Genomic DNA, 24,732 nt, shown 5'->3' on the forward strand with positions numbered 1-24,732 from the left:
CCCTGAACTTTCAATTGCTCTCAATGTTGACCACTTCGTCAATTTTAGCCGTTAAAAATACGACCAAAATATCCCTGATTTTATATATATATATATATATATATATATAGAAAGGTTTTGGAATTAACGGTAAAGTTGAAATTTTATATAAAAGTCAGGGGAATAAAGGTCATGTAATGTTTAAAATCTGATAGAGGGGTCCACATTGATAGCAATTGAAAGTTAAGGGGTCCAAAGTGAGAGATTTGAAAGTTTGAGGAGTTTGTCAAATCGCATGAAGATTCAGGGGGCTAAACTGAAATTTCCCTAAATTTTTTTTTTTTTTTTTTTTGGGAAACTTCACTAAGGCCCCCTGAACTTCCAGCCGATTTTGCAGACCCCCCCTGAACTTCAAAAACTCTCATTTTGGACCCTTAAACTTTCATTTTCTCTCACTTTAGACCCATATGTTAGTTTTTAATGTTAAATGCCCATTATACCCCTACCCAGCCCACTTGAAATTCCAAAAATGCCCAAAACTACAGCACCCACTCTAGCCCAAAACGACACCGTTTTGGGCATTATTATTATTATTATTTTATTTTTTTTTTAAAAAAGCAAAGAAAAAAAAAAAAAAAAAAAGGTGGAGAAGGATCGAGCTTGGCCAAAATGGGGTGGCCGGACCACCCCATTTTTGGCCAAGGGGGTGGCTGAAGCCACCCCCTGGCCGATCTGGGGGTGGTCGGACCACCCCCTTGGCAAAAAAAAAAAAAGGGGGGGATCGGTGCATTTGGGGTGGCCGGACCACCCCCATGGGGTTGGGGGTGGTTTCGGCCACCCCATACGGCCGGTATAAAAAAGTTAAACCGTTAAATCTAACGTTGAAAACTGACGGAGGGGTCCAAAGTGAGAGAAAATGAAAGTTTAAGGGTTCAAAATGAGAGTTTTTGAAGTTCAGGGGGGGTCTGGAAAATCGGCCGGAAGTTCAGGGGGCCTTAGTGAAGTTTCCCTTTTTTTCTTTTTTTCGGGAAACTTCAGAAAGCCCCCCTGAACTTCCAGCCGTTTTGGCAAGCACCCTCTGAATTTCCAAAACTCTCACTTAGGCCCCCTGAACTTTGGTTTGCTATCACTTTGGACCCTTTTAACGTTAAAGTCAAATAATTTGACTTTTTATACCCATTTTACCCTCAACCAAAACTACGTCGTTTTGGACTCCAAAACTACACCGTTTTGGGCTTCAAAACTACATCACCACTCAACCCAAAACGACGTCGTTTTGAGCATAATATTTAAAAAAAAAAAAAATGACGAAATCGGGATAGCCACCCCCTTGGTCAAAATGGGGTGGCCGGACCACCCCATTTTTGGCCAAGAGCCACCCCTTGGCCAGTCTAGGGGTGGCCAAACCACCCCCTTGACCATGGGGGTGGTCCGGCCACCCCCAAAAGGCCAAAACAAAAAAAACGGAGGGGGAGATCGGGTGCATTTAGGGGTGGTCCGGCCACCCCCAAAAGCACCCGATCCCCTTCTTTTTTTTTTTTCTTTTTTTTTTTTTCCCCAGCAACCCCCGGACCACCCCATTTTGGCCAAGGGGTGGTTGGAGCCACCCCGATTTCTTCTTCTTTTTTTTTTTTTTTTTTTTTTTTTTTTTTTAATATTTTTCTTTTCTTTTCTTTTCTTTTCTTTTTTTTTTTTAAAAAATTAATGTCTAAAACGACGTCATTTGGGCTGGGTAGGTGTTGTAGTTTTAGGACACAAAACGACGTAGTTTTGGGAGAGGGTAAAATGGGTATAAAAAGTCAAATTGTTTGACTTTAATGTTAAAAGGGTCCAAAGTGAGAGCAAACCAAAGTTTAGGAGGCCTAAGTGAGAGTTTTGAAAATTCAGGGGGTGCTTGTCAAAACGGCTGGAAGTTCAGGGTGGCTTTCTGAAGTTTCCCCATTATTTTTTTAAGATGTTGGCAGCTAGCTCTGCAAGTTTATTGATTTAGTATTTTATTTGTTCACTCATCTTTACAATGGCCCACTTGAAATTATAAACTATTTTTATGATCCACTTTGTTTATAATATCTCATTAGAAACATCAAAGGGATTTTGGTGATGCCAAACCACAATTATTTCTTTACACATGAGACTGGGTGGATCAAAGTGATTGGCCGATATTGAAAACTATCTTAGGTTGATTTATTAGGACCAAATTGGACCTTGATCATAATTTGTTGAAAGAAATTATATTAATTTGCGTATGACTCATTATGTTAGGTTTTTAGTGTTGGCTAATTCGGTGCTCAAAATATTTTGATGTAATTTGGTTTTAGACAAAATGTTTTGATGAAGTTTGACCGAATGTTCCATTCTAAGCGCCGTTCCATGTGTCTTTCAAACGAAAGAATTCTTGAGGGATCCGTTCTAAGTTCCGTTCCAAGTGTCGTTCGAACGGAAGATCTCTGGAGAGGTTCATTTCAAGTGGCGTTCGAACGGATGAAGAATGAAGTCTTTCCCAAGAGCTTCGTTCTGTTTGGCGTTTCAAAGATCATTTGAACAGAGGATAACCCAAGGTCCTCGTTCCAAGCTTCGCTCCAAAGGTCGTTCGGATGTGCCGCTCGAAAAAACCATGTTTTCAAAGTTTAACCTAGTAATGTTTGAACGGACCACTTACTCGTCCGAACGGATTTTCGATTTCTACAATATTCTGGAATTAGGTCCCTTTCTTGCAACTCAAGATTTTCAAGTCTTTTTAAGGGGGCTTCTAAGAATGAAATTGTAAGGAGATTTTATTATATATCTCAGTGTGCTAAGAGAAAGTTTTAGACCTAGAGCTTCAAGTTAGTGATCTCTTAGAGTTTTGGTTATTGCTAACCACCGAGATATATAATACATGAAAATCTGTTGAATCCCTATTGGAGTTCCAGTATAGAAGATCAAGAAGAAGAATTGCTCAGAGATTCTGAAGCTACTACGGTAAAAGACAAGTGTGTCACTTGTCTTGGTACGAGAGGAAGTCTGTTACAAAGGTTTTGTAAGTGTGATTACTTGTACAACTTAAATTATTCTTAGTGGATTGATTTTCTAGGCATGTTGTCTGTAAGTGGTTTTACTTTTGAAAAGTTCTTCAAAAGGTTTCCACTTCGTCACCAATATATATGTATCAATTATTTTTTTGCTTTTTATATTTTGGTTATTGTTTGTTTGTGGTTAATAAATTTTTAATTTTGCATTATATTAGCACATACTAATTCAACACCCTTCTAGGTATATTGGACTCGTGTTATATATTTTCACATTACATTATAAACCGAAAACTACACCTTGCTGGAAAACACCTTAGATTTTTTGAGAAAACAACAATCATTTGTCTAAACATTTCTTCATAAATATTTTTCACTGAACTTTTTAACAAAACTTTTGACTTGCAAAATACACCTTTCTCTTTATCATTAACTTATTGGGATAAATCATTTTTATCCATGTGGTTTGATGTTTTGATAAATAGCTCCATGAACTTTAAAATTTGATTAATTACTCTCTAGGGTAGGCAAAAAAAAAAAAAAACAAACAAACAAACAAAAACAAAAACAAAAACAAAAAACAAAAAACAAAAAACAAAAAAAAAAAGAAGAAGAAAAAAAGTAAATTGTTCCTATTGTTAGAAAGTTGACATAATCCATTAATATACCACATCAATATTAATTATAGTGTGGCACGTGTCACTTAGAATAAATTTCTTTTTTAAAAAAAATTAAAAATTAAAAATTAAAAATTAAAAATTTCCCCTATGAGCTCGGACTTTGATGGATCAAATTCATACATTATGAGCTTGGACTTCGATTGATCAAATTCATAACATGTAGTAAGGTTGTCCTCTCCGAGGATATCTGGGTCGTAAAATTATGAATCAATTTTTTTGAAAAATGCTAGGCTTACAAACAAATTATATACATATATTTATAAATCTATGTAAAATTACTTTCTTTTACTTCTTTTAAATTATATACATATATTTATAAATATATAAATGATTGGTATCTATAATTTGTTCATATTTCTCTCATATTCTCTTACAGATTCAATAGACCAACCATTAGATTTGTGAGGCCCATAATTGACTTATGTGGGATTCACATAAGTTCACAAATCTAATAGTTGATTTGTAAGATAATATGGGAAAAATATATGCAAAATATTGACACAAATTTCTCTTATATATATTACTGCTTATGCATTTTTCTTTTCTTTTTCTTTCCTTTATACGTAACATGAAATCCATACATAGTATAATTTTTCATCAAAACATATAATGCATAATTTGGAAAAAATATTCATAAATCAATCCATGTTAAACATTCTAACGCCCCCAAAATTAATTAACTTGAAGTGTCACCGTAACGACCCCAAACTTATTTAATAAGTAAATGGCAAATTTTTCTTCCAAACTGGGTTGAAGGAATTTCCTTCAACCTAATATATAAAAGTGTCATGTGTCTATTGAACATGTGAAATACATATGTTTTTTTAATAGTATGGACAAGTTGGAATAACTTTTGTTAAAAACTCATGTGTATCTCATATTTTATTAAAAAAAAGGACACTTGTCATTTTTATAGACTAGGCTGAAAGAAATTCTTCCAACCCAGTTTGGAAGAAAACTTTGTCCATAAGTAAATAGCCAGAAGAGTTACATAGATCCCTTAATTAGAAAACGCGAAGGAAGAAAGTAATCAAAAAAACAAGTATACGGGTCCTCATCAGCTTCTTCTTGAAGCTGGCTAGAAGCAAATATAAGCTTACCAAGAAATATACTGATAGATAATATTAACACAAAAGGTTGGCATCACCCCAAGAGATGGTGTCACACCAACAAGAGAAGAGAATCACACTCAAAATAAGTTTTGCAAAATAACTATTCAATACTTTTATTGAGTACGGTGGCTTTTAAAATCACTATTTGATCAAAATCTAGTAGTAATCAATGACAAGCACAATAGTGATTTTAAGAGCCACATCATTCTTCGACAGATACAAGGACTTATAACATTATTCATAAATAGTGCCCACTTATTAAAAGATGTAAACAAACTAACAAAAAGAAAAACGACTCCTAAGACTCCTAACAACTAGCTGGCTGCAGACCCAAGAAACTTCCAAGCAAACAAGAACTCTTCATGATCAGCTACTTGCGCAACAGTTGTGAGATGTGGATAAACTACAAGCTTCAAATAACAATGAACTAGTTGTAAGCATGATAGTAGTAGAATCATGTACCGCCACTACGTCACTTCTTCTCTTGCAACATCTTTAAAATTATCACAATTATGAGTAGTAATACAAGGAGGACTAGAGTCCTCTCAAATGTGATGTGACTTTTAAAGTCACCAATATATCAAAATTCAATAATGACTATTTCAAATTCAATTGTGATTTTAAAAGACATATTACATTTGGGAATACTCTGGAGAACTTTAGTCATCTTTATATCATTACTCCACAATTATATGTGTGAGTCCACGACTCAACAAGTTTAAGGAAACTGACAATTTGTATTAGAAACCCTTTTTTGAAAATACCTCTAATCTTTGTTTTCTATGAAAATCCTACATTTTTATTCTTTCTTTGTTTTGTAAATACATAAAAAATGAAATAACAAATTTCAATAACGGGCTAGGTAACCCAAACAAAAAGCCACTAAACCACAATATTAGACAAGGTAAACAGGGAAAAATAATAATAATAAATAAAAAAAAAGAGGCAATATATCAAATAAATAACATGGGCCTATGATTTCTTGGCACGAAGACCAAGAAAATGAATCACCAATTAAGGCAGTAATATATGGTGTGTCAAAGATGACACAACCAAAAGGTCTTGGAAGGAGCACGAAACTGTATAGGTTCCACAAACCTCTCCAAACCCCAAAGGGTGGACAAGAACAAATGATGACAGGGACTCTTAAATACGAGGATCAAGGTAATGCAAACTCTTCCATAGTTCAAAACAATTAGTTTTCCAAAAGCCAATCTTATTGTGCTCCCTATCATAAGTCACAAGGGTATTCTGAAAAATAATCCCTGTCACAAATCAAGAAAATTTAATTGAGATACCCCTTCGTGTGGAGAAAGAGAAAATTAACTAAGAATAACATATTCCATAAAATTAAATAGTCGGATCATCTCCATTTTGAAAAATTCCTAGGTAATAGGCACCACTAACCTTTGTATGCTTCTGTTAGAGCATTTTTTGGTCTAACAGTCTCCTATTTGTGAGATCTTCGCGTTCTTTGAGGAGTCTTTGATCTTCGATCGTCGGCCTCCTACAAAATAACAAGAGCATCAAAGGGGTCCCCGGGCCTTTGCCGGATACTCTCTGATGCTTAAGTTAGCAATCATATATAGAGTCAAAATATAGCATGAGCTAATATAATACTGAGAAGTAATTGATCGACCCTCCCCTACCTGATGCCTTGAGTTCCTTTTTATAGGGTTTTGTTTGTGTAACCGCTCACTCCATGTTCTCCCTTCTAGCGATTGAGAGATATTGTGAGGTAGTAGAGAGATAGTGGAGATAATGGAGGGTGGTTGAGAGATAGTGGGAACCATAACGGATTTTATCCCCAACAGTTACCCCCCCCCCCCCCCCATTCCCATGGTTGACTTGTCTAGCTAGTCGGGCATCAAGACTCTTATGTAAACTCGGGAAGCCCTGGAGCTCTCGAAGCTGGCCCTTCTAAGGCTAAAGACTTGTTAAAAAAATCTTTGAATAAGCTTAAGTGAGAAAAAGGTCTTTTGCTCAACTTTATTGTCTCGCTTGTTCCCTTTTTCTTTTCACAATCTTAAAAATAAAAGTTAAGAGTTTAATTTTTGTGATTGCTTGGCAGGATGCTCGGCAGAATGCTCAGCCTCGGGAAAGCCCCTTTGAACAATCCTTCTTTAGAGTCTTTATGTTCTCGGTTTTATTTCTCCGAGGTAGTTTAACCCTTGAACAATCCTTCTTCAGAGGCTTTATGTTCTTAGAGCATTCCCAATGGAATAGCTAAATGTTACTTTTATCTAAAATGACTCTTCAAATGTTTAAAAAACCTTCTACATTGGATTAGCCAAAAGAAAATGTAAAATAGATATTTGTTTAGGAGAGCTAAAAAAAAAGCTAAATGTAGCAGCACTTTTCAAGGGAGCTGTTTTATTTTTTATGGTTTCTCTCACCTATTTTCTCTTTTTCCCAAATCTTTTCCTACTTTTTTTCTGCATGTTCTCTTTTTCCCAAAACTTTTCCCATGTTCTCTTTTAATAATATTTTAATAGAATAGATAGAAATATCGCTAATCGGATGTAGAGACATTTAAAAATGGCTTAACTAAACTAGATAAAAGTGAGTTTTGAGAAGCCATTTTACATAAAAATATGGCTCCTCCATTGAGAATGCTCTTAATGGGTTAAGCTTGGAAAGCGCTTTTACAACTATATTTTTGGAATGTTATCCTCGGGAAAGCGTATTGGCTATATTTCACTGAGGTTAATCTCAAGAAAGCGCCTTGGCTATATTTCACCGAGGGGTTCAGCCTTAGAATTAACCTGCGTGGAGGTTTTAAATTCTTAGTTGGGCTGAGTTTGAATAGCGCCTTTACGGCTATATTTCACAAATGTTTATGCTCGGGAAAGCGCCTTTACGGCTATATTTCCTGACGATTCTTTTTGGGTAAAGTGCCTTGTCGGCTATATTTACCTGAATATTTCACCTAGTGCTTGAGGTGTTTGGCATTTTATGGCCTCAGGAGTGCTTTCACTTCGAACTCCTCGAGATGTTGCGCTCCAATTCCTCAACATCCAACTACCTTGTACGGTCCTTCCTAATTTAGAGCTAGTTTTCCCCTTAGCTGGGTCCTTGGTGGCAATGGTGACTTCGGTTCTTGACCTTTTGACTGAAGTGCTGAACCGCTTTCTCCTGGTATACTGCCATGGTTACTTGGGGCTGGCCCCGCTTCTCTTGTAGCAAGTGAAGGTGTAGCTTGAGGCCTTCATTGTTGCACTTGGGCTGAAAGGTCTTTACGCGGAAGCTTCTCGATCCAACCATGGCTAGGATGATTGCTTCCCTTGAGCTCACCAAGCCGTTTTTTCAAAATTTTGAAGATGGTCTTCAAACCAGACACCCCCATGCTTTTCAAACCAAATAGAGCCCTAATGGTTTTCTCCTGGTTGATGAACTTTTCAACTTTGTTCATAAACTGCTGAAGAGTTACCAACGTTGGTCCCTCTTCCTTGTTGAGCATACTTGAGGCAAGGGCACATTGAGAAATCTTTGGCAGATAAGGACGTCTTGCATCTCTATCGGCAAGTTGCCTTGACAGTTGAGTTGAGCTTCATAGATTCAAGTATTTTCGAAGTTTGACAGTCGCAAGTTATTGAGCTTTCGATGCTCGGGCTTTCTTCCTTGGAAATTTTTTCTCAAAGATATGACTCTCGGGATCCTCTTCCTCGGAATTGGGACTCGGGATTTTTCCTAGGAATATTTTCTCTTCGGAAATTCTTCTCCTCGGAAATTTATCCTTGGAAATTTTCTCCTCGGAATTGCTTGGAAATGTTTCCTCGAAAATTTTCTTCTCGGATTCCTCGTAAATTGTCTTCTCGGATTCCTCGGAAATTTTCTTCTCGGAATTTTTCAGGATCTTCTTCCTCAGAATTGTGACTTGGGATCTTCCTCGGAAATTTATCATCGGAAATTTATCCTCAGAATATTTTCTGTACAAAATGAGAAAAAAACCAATCAAGTGCATGCATCCAAGCAATAGAAGTGACCTGGCAAAACATGATATTTTTACCATTTTTTTATAGGATGCAGTAATAATGAATTGAACATTAATAAACCTGGGGACTTGTTTCTTGGAGGGGTTGACTTTTTGTGCTTTATCAAAGATATTCTTGGGCACACTGTGCTTGGAGAATGTATTCTCTCGGTGGTGACCTGTGAAATTTGGCGATGGCGAGGCCCTGCAACCATAGGCGAGGGCGAGGGAGAGGCTCGACGAAGCTCGGCAGGCTCGGCGATGGCGAGGCTCAACGAAGCTCTGCAGGCTCAGTGATGGTGACCATAGGCGAATGTCGGCCATAGCGAGGCTTAGCGATGGCAAGTGTCGGTGAAGCACGGTCATGGTGTGGCGCAGCAAAGCTCGACCATGGTGAGGCGCAGCAAAGCTCGGCCATGGTGAGGCGTAGCGAAGCTTGGCCATGGTGAGGCTCAGCGAGGAGCATTTTTTGGTCTAACAGTCTCCGATTGGTGAGATCTTCGCGTTCTTCGCGGCATCTTTGATCTTCGATCTTCATGCTCCTACAAAATAACAAGAGCATCAAAGGAGTCCCCCGACCTTTGCCAGAGACTCTCCAATGCTTAAGTTAGCAGTCGTATATGGAGTCAAAATATAGCATGAGCTAATATAATACTGAGAAGTAATTGATCGATCTCACCTCTACCTGATGCCTTGAGTTCCCTTTTATAGGGTTTTATTTGTGTAACCGCTCCCTCCATGTTCTCCCTTCAGGTGATTGAGGGATAATGTGAGGTAGTGGAGAGATAGTGGAGATAATGAAGGGTGGTTGAGAGATAGTGAGACCCATAATGGATTTTATCGCCAACAGCTTTAATACACACCATGAAGAGAAAGAAGGAAATAATAGACTAAATATACATCATTTTGTGCTCAGCAATATTTGAAACAATAATAGATTATACATAAGAGTAATGCTAGAAACTTTATTTTTAGCCCACAATTATTTTACAATACCGATCATGAGTCGGTCTCAACTAACCCTTAGATTAATCATTGTTAAAAAAGAAATCTAAAGAGTGATTGACACTGTCACGTCAACATTGTGAAATAAAAATGTAACATATAACATTACGGTATACAAAAACATCCATTAATGTTGGATGTTTTTGAGAACACCCACAATGAAAATGTGACAGCCATACTCATTTTTTAAAAATAAATTAAAGACTACAAATCACATTATCATTGTACATGAATAATATGATTAAGTATTTAAATTGTCAATGAATCACTAATTAACTTTTATCATTCAATTATATATTATATAGATACTTATAATCATAGATATAATTATATATTGTATACCAATTAATTATTGTTATAATTAAAATGCATTTAATTTAATAATTAATTAATTGCCTATTGGTGACATGTTACGTTGACATATCACCAATTGGTGACGTTGGCATGTCACTATATTGGTGACATGCCACTTTGGCACGTCACCATATTGGTGACCTGCCACTTGTGGCACATCACCAAAATATTATTTTTTAAATAAGAAAAAAAAAAAAAAAAAAACAAAACAAAACTGGCTTTTAGTTCGCTCACTTGGTTTTTAGAAATAATATCTACTTAATACTAGGAGAACACCAGCCATACTCAGTTTTTGAATTGTCATACTAGCTCATTTTTTGAGAACACCACAATGAAAATTTGATAGCCATACTCATTTTTTAAAAATAAATTAAAGACTACAAATCACATTATCATTGTACATAAATAATATGATTAAGTATTTGAATTGTCACTGAATCACATGTTTGCGAACGTTAAACGAGTATTTTTCAAATTATCATTTTTTGTTCTATTTTTTTATTAATAAATATAATTTTGGCTAATGAAATAAAAAAAATAAATACCCAATTAATCATTATGGTGTGTAAAAATCCAACATTAATCTATACAATTAATAATTAATATACAATTATATATATATTTTTTTTAAAAAAAACAAGAAATAAAGCAATGAAATTTTGCCATTAATAATCTTTATGCCTCTTAAAAAACCGGTTTTTTTATTAGTTTTTATTAAACGACTAAACCCAAGCAACTTAAGTTTTTTGGAAATAGTTTTTTATTATTTTTGATTAATAATGCAATGACATTTTTTTTTATATATTTTTTTATCTAGTTCATCTAGTTGATACAATACTATGTCATATACATATTAAAGTGATTAAACATAATAATACATAATAGCTTGATTTGTATTATTTGTTTCTTTATTTGATTTTGAAATTAATAATACTTAATTTATTTAATAGTTTATATATGGAAAACTCTTTAAATATAATGACTGATTTTTTTAAGTAAAAATAGGTTCACTCTTAAAAAAATCGGTTAAAAAATTATGCATTAAAAAACTGGTTTAATTAGCCTTTATAATTAAAATGCATTTTAGTAATTGCCAATTGGTAACGTGGCAGTGTGGTGGGTCACCAATAAGGTGACATGTAACTTTGACACATCACCAATTGGTGATGTGCCATTGTGACAAGTCACCAATGAGGTGACGTGCTAGAGATGGAACCCTAGCAGAGAGTGCGCTTGGGTTCGATATAGAAACAAAAAGAAAATTGATGGGTATTTGTTGATATTGCTATGATCGATCTATTTTATGTGATTCTTTTAGGAATTTTTCCTACATTTAGACAATGACAAAAATTTCCTCCAAACCAGTCTGGAGGAAATATCTTCAAACCCATATAAAATTGTGCTAAGTGTCTATAAATATTTAAAATACACATTAAATTCTTAATCTCATTAATAACATTTTACTAATTTAGACTAAATTTAATGTGACTTTTAAATGTTTACAGACATTTGACACTATTTTACATGGGCTGGAGGATATTTCCTCCAGACCGATTTGGAGAAAATTTTTTTTTTTTTTTTTTTTGAGAAAGGGAACATACCATACTCATTCATTGATAAAAATTGCGGGCATAAAGCTCTTACAAACAGAACAAAAATCTCTGAAGTAAATCATAACCGAAGTTAAAGATACGGTCATCAACAACAGACCAAATCAACCATAACAAAAGCATCTGCTAACCTATGACTAATTATCAGGTTTAAAAATCAGATGTGTATCAAACAGACATCATCTAATGCATAGGTAGCGCTTATTCCTCGGCCTTGAGAGCAGAACCTCTCAGTCAATACTCATCCTCCTCGACCCGAAAGTCAGGATACAGTTCAAATTTCTATCATTTAGAAAATGAAATGAAATTTAGACAATTAATTGCTAGTGCTTTAATCCCCCACACCCTTCCCCCGCATTGAAAAAAAAAAAAAACGAAAGTCTTAAAGCATTCTTAAATGCAAGAAAAGCTTATGTTGGAAGGTAAGCATTTGTAGTTCCACTATCTAGGATTGTTCCATAGTCTCCATCAAAGATTATTGGGCTTAACTTCAATGGCTTTCTCAGCAACACGTATTTGCTTCAACTCAATATTGTAATATGGACTATTGACATCCCAATACAAAAAGCATACGCATGAGATGAAATGCACAAAATGAATTCTAACTATATATATATATATATATATATATATATATATATTTATTTATTTATTTATTTATTTTACTTGACCTGCGAGAAGGGTCTGAACGGGTAAACACCATAGCTTGCAGTGTAGAAATACGACCAAGAATCATGGCACCCCGCCCACATCCATTCCACCAAAACATAATGAAAATGAGTCATCAATAACACCCTTCCCGACAAGTTGATCCATCACGCTAAGCGGACTACAACCCAAAACAATTATTCCATCGACGCGTTGGGTGTAAATCGCACTAGTTTCCATGTTTTCACAGCCAAAAACAGTGCGCTGGGGCACAAATTTACTTTCGTCGCCAAAGGATATGGTGTCCTCAGCAAGCACCCCACTGTTACGGCTCATCTCAGCATACAATCTCTCGTAACTACATTGTCGTTTAGCACTGTCACAACTGCTGCAATTACTACTGCACTTTAATGGTTCATATGTCTTCTACAACAACATATAATATTAGCTTTCAATCAATCTTCCACTAAAGCGAGGAGCAGGGGTATCGGTTCGGTCGGTGTCCATAGGTGCATTTTCGCCTACCGAATCATGAAAGTCGGCTAAGTTGATTAATTGACCGACAATAAATAGTTTCGACTTTTTTGATTAATCGGTTAGTCGATTAATGTTAGAGTATATGTGGGCTTGTCCCACATTGCTAATGCATGAGAGTTTCTCTCCCTTTGGCTTCTATATATTTAGGCATCCTATGTACTATCAAACCACTCAATAAAAGCAAGATGTAGTCTATAGGGTTTTAGTGTGCGGATGTAGGCATATTGCCGAACCACCTTAATCTTATGTCTCTTTCTCTTTATTTATATTTCCGCATTATAAAATCTTTCATGGTATCAAAGCTTAGTGGCGGAGCCAGACATTTCATAATGTAAAGGCCCTAAAAAAATTTTTCCACGTCCTAAAATTTTTTTTTGGCGTCCTACAAATTTTCTTCACCCTAAAAATTTGGTAATTCACACAATATATGCATCACAAAAAATTATCTATAAAAGTTCATAAATATGTGCTCAAATTGATATATTAGATATGTAACATGTCGGCACTATATCAAAAAGACATAATATACACAAAAAGTGGCTAGAACTGCACTTTACGGTCTCTTAGAAGTACAAAATCATCAAGTATCGAATCTAAATCGAAGCTCTCAGCAATTTCCCTTTCAATATAGAAAACTAAACTATTTGCAAGAAAATCATCCTCCGTGTTTATAAGATGTGCTTTATTTTGTATATATGTGGGCCATCTTACAATTATGTTAATTGCTAAACAAATTCAACTATTTATAATGGCCCAATGGATACCACACTGACACTACTACCACTAACATGTGTCATTCTCTTAATTGCTAAACAATGTCATAACACAATAGTTGAACAGCCTGAACATCATCAATATAACACTTACAGAATAAAAACAAGTAACCAGATTCTTGGGATTATGGAATACATTAGTGTCGGAGGCTTGCAGCTGTCACGGGTAAAAATCCAAGTCCCCAAATGGGCCAAATCTCAATCAGACTGATTGAATCAGTAATCAGTTCCTGACTTCCATTGCTGCCCTAAAAAGACAGAACAATATGACACCCATTCAAATAATAAACAATTTTTGGGTGCTCTTATTTCATCAAGGGGAAAAAAAATCAAGATTTAACGAATAAAATTAACCTTAAATCAATTCTAATTTTTAAGGGAACAAAGGATGCAAAACCCACTTGATATCTGATCTTCGGATCTTCACTCTTACAAGTTACAAATGCAATTTATTGCTTATCAATGATTATGGCTTGGAGTTGGAGTTGGAGCTGGAGCATCTCTGCGTAACTACGTCTGTCTAAGAGAGAGAGCATTTGAGAGCCAAAGGGATTGAGGGAGAGAGACGGAGAAGAGAAAGGGAGAGAACTCAGAGGAAGTGTGGCTGCGAGTGCATGAGAAAGAAGGAAAAGAAACAATTTTTTTTTTTTTTTAATAACTTGAGGGGCCATAGAGGATGGAGCAGACCAGCCAACAACAATAATTTTTTATTTCTTTATTTTTTCAATACTTAGAGGGGCCCTATGTAGCTGATCGTGTGCTCAATAGCTGGACAAGTACTCAATTTTTTTTTTAATTAATTTTTTTTTTTTAATTCCTTATGAGGGCCCTATGTAGTTGGACGAGTGCTCAATAGCTGGACTTGTGCTCAATTTTTTTAAAAAATATTTCTTGTTGTAACGCCCCGATATTTGAACTAGTAAATATCGAAGTTGTGACGCTGCAACTTTAGAAAATACAATCTTACAGCGGAGTATGTGTATTTTTTTTCTTTTTCTATGACCTAGGAATAACTTACACAATACAATTGAGCTGACTGAAATACCTCGAAGTGATATATTATTAAATAAAATAGAAATATGGTTTTCATTACAACATATGCACACACTAGGTGTATCAAATATATGCTACAGACGGCACCTAAATTATCATAGTAATATTTATTAAGTTTACACACATCACCATACATAATAAAAGCGATTAACATAAATGAGACTTGCTCCATAGAGTAAGCATAAATCCTGCAGCAGATGGTCTATCAACCATCAAAACCAGTAAAAGGACCATCGTCCTCACTTTCTATCCCTGCATCAAGATCTATGTAAATATGACGTTATCATATTTACATAGGCAAACAAGTGAGTAATCTATTTTCCTAGAGATAAAGACTAAAAAGACTAGTTTGAACAAGTAAGATTAAAGACTAAAATATATAATAATGAATGAGTTGTGAATGCAGCGTAATGACAGATTAGTTTGTATCTTATGATAATCTTTCTTCAGACCTCTTGTCATGAGCTCTCAGCTCGCTTACGTCCGTTATGTCCCTCACACTTTAGAGGTTTACCTGTTTGGTGCTGGCAACTACACCGCCCCAGCTTAGTTATATATTAGGCCTGTTGGACGGTTATATACCTCATCCATTGAGATACTGACAGTTCCTCGCGGCAATCCACCCAGCTTGTTCTTAAGGTGGCTATCTTATCAGCCAATTTTATTAGACACATTATGCAGCAGTTATATTGCAAAATTATATTCATAAGACAAAATAAGAATTCATATAACAATAAAACAAAGCTAGTACTCAGTAAGTATATCCATACTTACTCTCCTTAGTGTAGTATTCTGCTCCACTTATGCATATAATACATACATACAAACAATACTTAGTTCATTCTCTAATAATAGCATTGTTTAAAGACCCTCATCTTTTTATATTTATTTATTATCCGTCACTTCATCTTTACTTACTCATTTTATTATATTAATCTAAGATAGTCACTTATACTAGCTTTATGCCTGAATTCATTTTTGGTGACGAGGCTAAGGGCCAGTATCACTAAATACAAACTAGTATTATAAATAATATATATAAAACATGACTCATATTTCGGAGATGAGACCAATGGTCCGTACCTACCAAAGTATGAATCAAAATTTAAATGACAATAAAAGAAATGACTGAATGTAAATACTGAATTCATATTCCGGGGATGACCGCCAAAAATATGAATTAAAATTTAAATGACAATAAAAGAAATGACTGAATATAAATACTGAATTCATATTTTGGGGATGACCGCCAAAAATATGAATTAAAATTTAAATGACAATAAAAGAAATGACTGAATGTAAATACTGAATTCATATTCCCGGGATGACCGCCAAGAATATGAATTAAAGTTTAAATGACAATAAAAGAAATGACCGAATGTAAAAGCTGTAAAGTAAATAATATATAGATAATATCATAAGCCTTTAATTGATTTTGTCTACTAACTCATTATTATTAATTCACTTGTATCTATTACGCTATTTTACATTATACGCTTATTGGGTCTTTAAACAATTAAATGAGAACAAGTGATACAAGCAATAAATCATGATATTTATACAAGAAACACTTACCCAAAAATCCTTAGAAGTAAAACTCCACCAAATCTTCTCTAGGTAGCTAGTTTAGAAAAACACTTGAACACTACAAGAAAGATCTAAGCTATATGGTATTTGACTAGAACTAAGAAGTAAAATGAAAAGAGGAGCAAACAATTTTACTTGTTCTAAGATTGTAAAAACTTAAGTGAAAGTGAATTTAGCTTAGGCTCTATTTATAAGAGAATGAATGGTTAGGATTTATTTTTACATATTTGATCTAAGGGTTGAGATGTATTTAACCAAAAGAATGAACCTAGTCCATATTTCATGCTCTATACCAAATAGTATTTTCGTCCAAAATGAGGGCAGTGTATCCCGATCCATTTTTCAATGTCCAAACATACTCCGATTGACATGAAATTTTGAGAGTAGATAGAGGACACCGAGATAAACATTTTATATTTTCGGTTCAACTTCATCCGAGTTCGTTTGAGTCTATTTTGGCCTATACAAAGTTTCCGGTTCAACTTTAGGCTTTAATCTATTTGCATTCCCACTTGGCCACTTGCCTTATTAAATCATTATAATCATGATATTTACTATAACCCTTATTACTAGAAGACTTTAAGCTTTCAACAAAAGAGGCTAGCCTTGGTATCTTACTTTAGCAGTTTTAATCCCATTTAGACAGTATGAAAATTAAGACACTGCTTTTTAGTCTAAAAACTGAAAAACTTCAAATTAATTTCTGACTTCGCTAAACACCAATATAAATAATTTATTCACTAGATTGGGTTTGATTATGCCTATAAACATATTAGTGAAGCTAAATTTTTAGAATTGAAGTAATATACATAAGAGGTCAAAAATCAATGTAATATACCTTTAACACTAAATAGTTATTTAATATCATTAATCCACATATCATTGATCTAATTTATTCATTTACTCATTTAATCTATTTAATATTGTTTATATGAGAGTTTTTAAAATCTAGGTCGTTACACTTGTGGGGGCCGCGGCCACCTCTAGCCTACATGTGGCTCCGCCACTATCAGAGCTAATAGGCTAACGCTAGTTGTTAGATTCTGGGTTAATTCTTTTGTTTCCCTGTAATTTCTTAGGTCTTTTGTTTCTATTTCCCTGTAATTTCTTTTTTCTTTGTTTCAGATTGTTTTCACAATCACAAAAATTTTTGCAAATTTATTTTTGTTGTTGCACAGACGTTGTGTTTTCTGTTGCACAAAGTCTTTGGCATTTTCTTTTGCCGTTTTATTTTGGGTGTTGGTACCACATGTTTTCGCCGGTCAGAAAACATGTGGGGTGATTTCCACCCGTCACATTGGTTCTTTGTTTTCAGCCAGATCTGGAAAATAATTTCAAAATTTGTTCTACACCTTTATCGTAGCCCAATTTAGAAAAATAATTCCAGAAACAAGCTTGCGAGGTTCAAATCTACTGTTTTGTGGAAGATCCATCATGAACATCCCTACAAGCGTCACCACGCGCCACCTAGTGGAACTGCCGACCTCTTCATGGGCCGCCACTGTCCTTTGATCACCTCACTGATCGTACCATTCAATAGATCAGGTGCCGCCGAGTCCATAGCAGTTAAGATCAGCTAAAACCACCAATACACACTCCATCACACGCCAAAAGAAGGTTCAAACTGTTCTCCCACGAGCTCACGCACCACCATCGGCCACCACACACCACCATCAGGCAGTAGTAGAAGTAACCACCAGATCTAGAATCGGAGGCTGCCTATAACACTCTGGTCCCATATTGGAAAGATGAGAAGAAGCCCACATAGAGTTGATGATTTATAAAGATAGTCATGGGTGCTAAGTCTCACATTGCCTAGTTAATAGGTGAAACTGAGCTTTATAATGAATTCTAGGAAAGCTCCAAATTCACTAATTTTTTGGGTAAAAGCGCAGATGTGACTAGCACTTTTTCCTAGGTTGTTACAAATGGTATCAGAGCCACCTAGTCAAGTCCGGTCATGTGGTACTGGAGCACTGCATGACGTGGCCCTGATGAGGACGTCAAAAATTTAAGAGGGGAAGTTTGTAACACCCTGGTCCCATATTGGGAAGATGAGAAGAAGTCCACATAGAGTGGGTGGTTTATAAAGTTAGTCATGGATGCTAAGTCTCACATTGCCTAGTGACTTGGTGAAACTGAGCTTTATAATGAATTCTAGGAAAGCTCCAAATTGACTAGTCCTTTTTGGGTAAAAGTGCAGATGTGGCTAGTGCTTTTTCTTTAGGTCGTTACACTGCTGATCTATAGAACCTCGTTAGAATTATTCCCAACCGTCCATAGACGCCCCGCCATGTGCCACTTCTGTCAGTGGAGCCCTCCTTCACGGACAGCCTCCGGACCTCGCACACTGCCGCAGTCGTCCCGTTCCAAAACACCATCGCCGGTCCTTAACTAGAAGTAGATGATCTGCGTGTCCATGCTGAGAACATGTTGTCTGTACCGCTTTCTAGTTCGTCCAAGCCCCGACGACAACTTTCAACGCGCCCACGTGCCTCCTCAAAATGCTTTTCACCTCAAAAATAGTGCCAATATATATAGATCAAGGACAGCTGAATCCATATTCGCCAAGATCAGCCTCATCAAATGTACCACACGCCGTCTGGAAGAGTTGCCGGACTTGTAGTGTCCTTTCACGCGCCAAGAGTCCTATGCACGTGCAATTCGTGCCCCCAATGCAGATATGTGCGTGTTTTACACATGCCAGCCTGAAAAAGAGGAAGAAAAAAAAAAATACATTCTTGTTAGGACCAGGTCCACCCACTCGGATCCAACCTTTTGAATCCAATCTATTCGGATCAGTTCTTTTTGGGTCAATATGGCCTTTGTATCCAGCCCACTTTCAGGGTCCAATCCACTTTAGCAATACTCCAACACAATGCTTGGCCTAGTCCACTATCCCAGCCTGCTGCCATCGTCGTACTAATCGGCTGCCCATCTCTGGCCACATTTTTCGGCAAGAAAAAAAAAAAAAAAAAGAAAGAAAGAAAGAAAGAAAGAATCGGTTAAGAAAAGAAAAGAAAATAGCCCAAAAAAGCATGTTGGCCCAAGTAGCTATGAAGGAAAAAAAAAAAAGAAAAAAAAAAAAAAAAAACTCAAAAGAGGCCATAGTTGCCCGTATCGTTTTGGCCCTTTGTTGAACTCATTCATTTGATCTTTTCTTGGTCCTTTATTGACCTAGACCTATTTTTGGCCCATTGTTGTCCCATTATTTGGTGGTCTATTGTTATATTTGACATAGACCCATATTTTGACTTTTGTGTTATTGTTTAAAATTAGGGGCGTCAATACGGTTACAGTTAGCGATTATTGGCAAAAACCATTAACCGTAACCACCTTAGCGGTTATTAGATTTCACTACCCGCAACCGCTAACCGCTAGGCGATTAGCGGTTAGTAAAATAGGTAACTACCCGCTAACCGCTTTTTCAAAATTGGGCTTTTTTGGATTTTTTTTTTAATCACTGTAGCATTTTTTACCCTAATTTGTTTTTTGTATTTTTAGTTTTTTCTTGGGCCCAATTGCTATAAAAAGATCCCATATTGAAAAATCAAAAATATTCGGCCCCAAATTTATATTTACTTGTACTTTAAATATTAAATCATAACCAGTTAACTTTAAAAAAAAAAAAAAAAAAAAAAAAAAAAAAAATTCAACCCAACATATAAAAAAACCATCTTAGATCTAAGAATCTAAGATAATGTGATATATGTTTTCTAAGTATAAAGTATGAAAAACCTAATCGACTCCAAATAACACCTATTTTGAATGTATAGGTGTTTCACACAAAATTATGCAGAAATAGATCTGACCTAACAATTTATAATCAACCAAAACAGATATGCAATAATCAATAAAGAACACAGATATTTTGGTTACGAAGAAGAAACCAATTAGAGAACTCTCTAAACGTAAAACCTCTCTGGGGCAACCAAACCTAGGGAATCAACTAACTCAGTAAAAGGATTAGCTACCACTGGGAATAGATTAGCTAGTCCTATTCCTTTGTTTGGTTGTAACGCTGGAATAGACTACCTAATCCTATTCCTTCGTTTGGTACAGTGCAATATGTTGGTGAATGGAATTGTATTGTGATATTATTTCCTAAAATACCCTTATAATATAAATACAATTTATATTATTAAGGACTTTCATTCTTTTTTTTTTTTTTTTGAAACATAAACAATTTTACTATAATTTTTTTTTTTTAGTTATGTCATGTATATATAATTTTATATATATATACACGCTTGAACAGGTATAAATAACCTGTGTTCAAGTGTGTGTGTATATATATCAGTGTGATTTTTAATTCAGTTATATATATATATATATATATATATATATATAACTGAATTAGAAATCACACTAAGAAAGTATAGAGAAAGAGAGATGCGGAAACAGAATAAAAAAAAAAAAAACCCTAAACAGAATCAAAGAGAAACGATACAGAGAATCAAAAGAAATAAAAAAACAGAAGAAAAATAAAAAAAAACTCAGAAACGTTTTGGGTATATATATACACACACACACGCTTGAACAGGTATGAATAACCTGTGTTCAAGCGTGTGTGTATATATATATACGTTTGAACACAGGTTGTACGCTTGAACATAGGTTATATATATATATATATATAATTGAATTAAAAATCAAACTGAGAAAGTATAGAGAAAGAGAGATGGAGAAACAGAATTAAAAAAAAAAATTATTATTATTATTTTTTTTTAAAAAAAAGCCTAAACAGAATCAAAGAGAAACGATACAGAGAATAAAAAGAAAAAGAAAAAAAAAAAAAAAAAACAGAGAAACGTTACAGAGAAAAAAAAATCCAAGAAATAGAGAGAGAATGAAATAACCAAGAAACAAAGAAGAGAAATCGAAGAGAAGAGAGGGGGAGAGAGATCGCTTGCGCAAAGAAGAGAGATCGTTGCTCTTTGAGAGATGGAGATCGTTTTGCAGAGTCTCCTTGAGAGACGTGGGTGCTAGAAGGGTAGGGTTTTTGTGGGCAATTTACACGATAATTTTAATCCCACAGGAAAGGATTAGCTAAGCCACTCGTTTTTGAGTGGCTTAGCTAACCCCATGTATATAGGATTAGTAATCCCATGGGAATAACTATTCTCAGGAATAGAGTGTTACCAAACAAAGGACTAGCTATACCTAGTGTTAGCTAGTCCAATCCAAGGGTCTAATCCGCGAACCAAACGGGGGCCTAAAGGATTACAAGAAGTTCACACTTACAAAACCTTTGCAATTGACACTATTTTGCATAAGACAAGCGACCCACTTGCCTTCTACCGCAGTAGCCCTTTCCAGAGACAACTGGCACAATCCTTATACGTGATCTCCCTTCACCGGAACTCCGGTTGACTTCATTTTAACAATCAACAAGTAAAACAAATGATCACTCTAAGAGAGAGAGCTATCGATCTATATCAAGACTCTCTTAGCACATGACGGCGAACGCTAGATGCAGAATTCGTCTATTTCTCTTCTATAAAGATGTATTTATAACATTTACAAAACCCTAGACCTGGGTCCACATTAAAAACACGTTTTGGGCAAAAAAATCTACGAGGTGTCCGGACAGGTTAAGTGCCTGTCCGGAAAGGGCCTTGCGGAGGAAGAAAAAACATGTTTCTGGAACTGCTGCCCGGTCAGGCTGTCTTGCTGTCCGGACAGCCTTGGCAGGACAAGAATTTATGTTTCTAGAATTGCTGTCCGGACAGGGAAAGGGCCTGTCCCGACAGGGCTGCAATGGAGGAAAAACTGCATTCTGGAAATGCTGTCCTTTCATGATTAATAGCTCCGATCGATGAGCGTTTGTGGTCTGATTGAGTTGAAATTTTTTAGGGATGTTCATGACACGTGAATCCTCATTATGAAGGGTGGAGATTGGATTCTGAGCATTCTATATTAGTGTTTGAGCCCGTGAACAGTAGCCTCTGCATTTTGGAACGAAATGAAGCCAACAAAAATACTTACAAAGTATCTAATGAATAATAATACTTTGATTCAATTATGGTTATAAGTAACACATTGTTTAATTCAATTGTGATTATCATTGTACATGAATAATATAATTAACTTTTAGACTTACGAGTTATATCATATTATATATGTATTATTTGTTATTATATAATCATATGATTTAATGATCAATTCATCATATGATATAATCATATCAATTATATTTTTTGAAATGAATCATATCAATTATAGTGATAATATATAAATTACTAAAATTATAATGATAATACATTAATACTTCAATTGTGGTTATAAGTAACACATTGTTTAATCTAATGACAATTACTTAATTTGATATTATACGAATCACATTATCATTGTACATTAATAATATGATTAACTTAAATAAAGTATTTGAATTGTCATTGAATCATATGATTAAGTATTGATCTTATACATTTATATTATTCATATGCATATATGTATAATTATAATTTATAACATATATAGACTTAAAAGGTTATAACATACATTGGAACTAAGTCTCTAAATACTTAATTGTTGTATTAGTATGAATTGGTATACTTATGAGTTATATCATATTGTATATGTATAATTTGCTATTATATAATCAAATGATTTAATGCTCAATTAATCATGTGATATAATCATATAAACTATAGTGATAATATATTAATACTCAAATTGTGATTTAATTATCTAAAAAAAAAATGTGTGATTTAATGATTAAGTAATTATGTTATATGTATAAATATTATTATAATTATAATTATAAAAATATATTATATAAAAAGGCGGTTAGCAGTTACGGCTAGTAAACCTAATAACCTCTAATTGTTAACCATTAGGTGGTTATAGAGGTTAGGCGGTTAGTGGTTAATATGGTTAAGCGGTTAGGAAACCGCCTGCATTGACACCTCTATTTAAAATCTAAGACTAGCTTTTGTGGTATTGTTTAAAACCCAAGCCCTTTTTTAGCCCATAGTTGGCTTCATTTTATGGCCCATGTTTGGCCCATTCCAGACAAAAGTTGCCGATGTTGAAATCCCGTCCATAATAATTGAAGTTCACAACCGCCGATGTTTCAAATTCCGGCGCCATCAACTCCAGCCACCTCCCTCGGCCGCCATCGCCTCCAACAAGTTTCCGGCCACAATCTCGGTCTTCGTCGCCGATCAAGAAACAAATTCAAGATTTCACAAGTCTCTACCTTGAGTTTGAGGGGAAATGTTCAAGTATATGTGGGCTTGTCCCACATTGCTAATGTATGAGAGTCTCTCTCCATTTAGCTTCTATATATTGAGGCATCCTATATACTATCAAATCATTCAATAAAAGCAAAATGTAGCCTATAGGGCTTTAGTGTGTGGATATAGACATATTGCCGAACCACCTTAGTCTTGTGTCTCTTTCTCATTATTTATATTTCCGCATTATCAAATCTTTCAATTAATAGGTGGTCGGTTAAATGTTGATTGCAAGTTTTTATGTTAAGATTTATCAACTTCTTTGTAACTACAGAATCAGTAAAGCATATATATAAATCTATAGAACACGGACCCAAAGGACAACCACAAATCAACAGGACAAAACAATAAGGAAACCTACCAAATAAAATTCAAAATTCACTTGAAAAACTGGTCAAGTGACAAAAAAAAAAAAAGTTTGACCTCCTACCAAACCAAACCGAAGTCAAAATATTATTTTTATTCCGCCTACCGATCACTGTAAGTTGGATGTCAGTTGATGACAATATGGTGACGGTAGGTAGGCGGTTGACAGACTTGTGGTAAATGGTTAATTAAAAGCAAAACCGAACTTGATGCATCCCACAGAGTGTACAGTCGGAGAACGGAATGTACGTCATAGTGCTTCCTATATCCACAAGAAGTACGAATTGCTGTGGAGGCGTCCCAATCCACAGCTGCGTCGTATGGTAACTACAAGACCAAAATCCAAAAGCCTCAATGTACATACGGTCGATAATTAACACCAAATTAACGATTTAATAAAATAATCCAAAAAATATTAATAGAGTTAAAGAGAACCCGTCGAAGACAAGATCGTCGTAGAGTCTCATGCGAGCGCGGGGGTGGACTGAATTGTGGAGATTGCATCGGAGATGATGATGATGATCAAGATGGGAAAGACTAGGGGAAGAGAGTTGGAGAGGGAGAATCATGGGCTATAGAGAATGATCAGAGAGTCTATTAGGAATGAGAAGACGAGAAGCACAGAGGCTAGTAGGTTAGCCATGGCTCGAGATGGAAGATGGTTTGGAAGAGAGACTGAAAGAGTCATGCATTGCCTTCCTCACGTAAATACTTAAGAGATGTCTCTTTTGATTGTAATATCTATACAAGTAGTACTGTAGAAGTTGATCAAAGTCTTGATGATTGGTTGACTTTGGAAACTATCT

The 24,732-nt window shown here is 35.2% G+C and overlaps 1 pseudogene; it reads right to left on the reverse strand.

Annotated features, from left to right (window-relative positions):
* Positions 1-11,951: 11,951 nt before the first annotated feature.
* On the reverse strand, positions 11,952-24,495 carry LOC132185142 (aspartic proteinase 36-like; annotated as a pseudogene).
* Between the last annotated feature and the right edge of the window lie 237 nt (positions 24,496-24,732).

This window comes from Corylus avellana, chromosome 7 (genome assembly GCF_965113065.1).
Source record: "Corylus avellana chromosome 7, dhCorAvel1.hap1.2, whole genome shotgun sequence".
Classification (NCBI taxonomy): domain Eukaryota; kingdom Viridiplantae; phylum Streptophyta; class Magnoliopsida; order Fagales; family Betulaceae; genus Corylus; species Corylus avellana.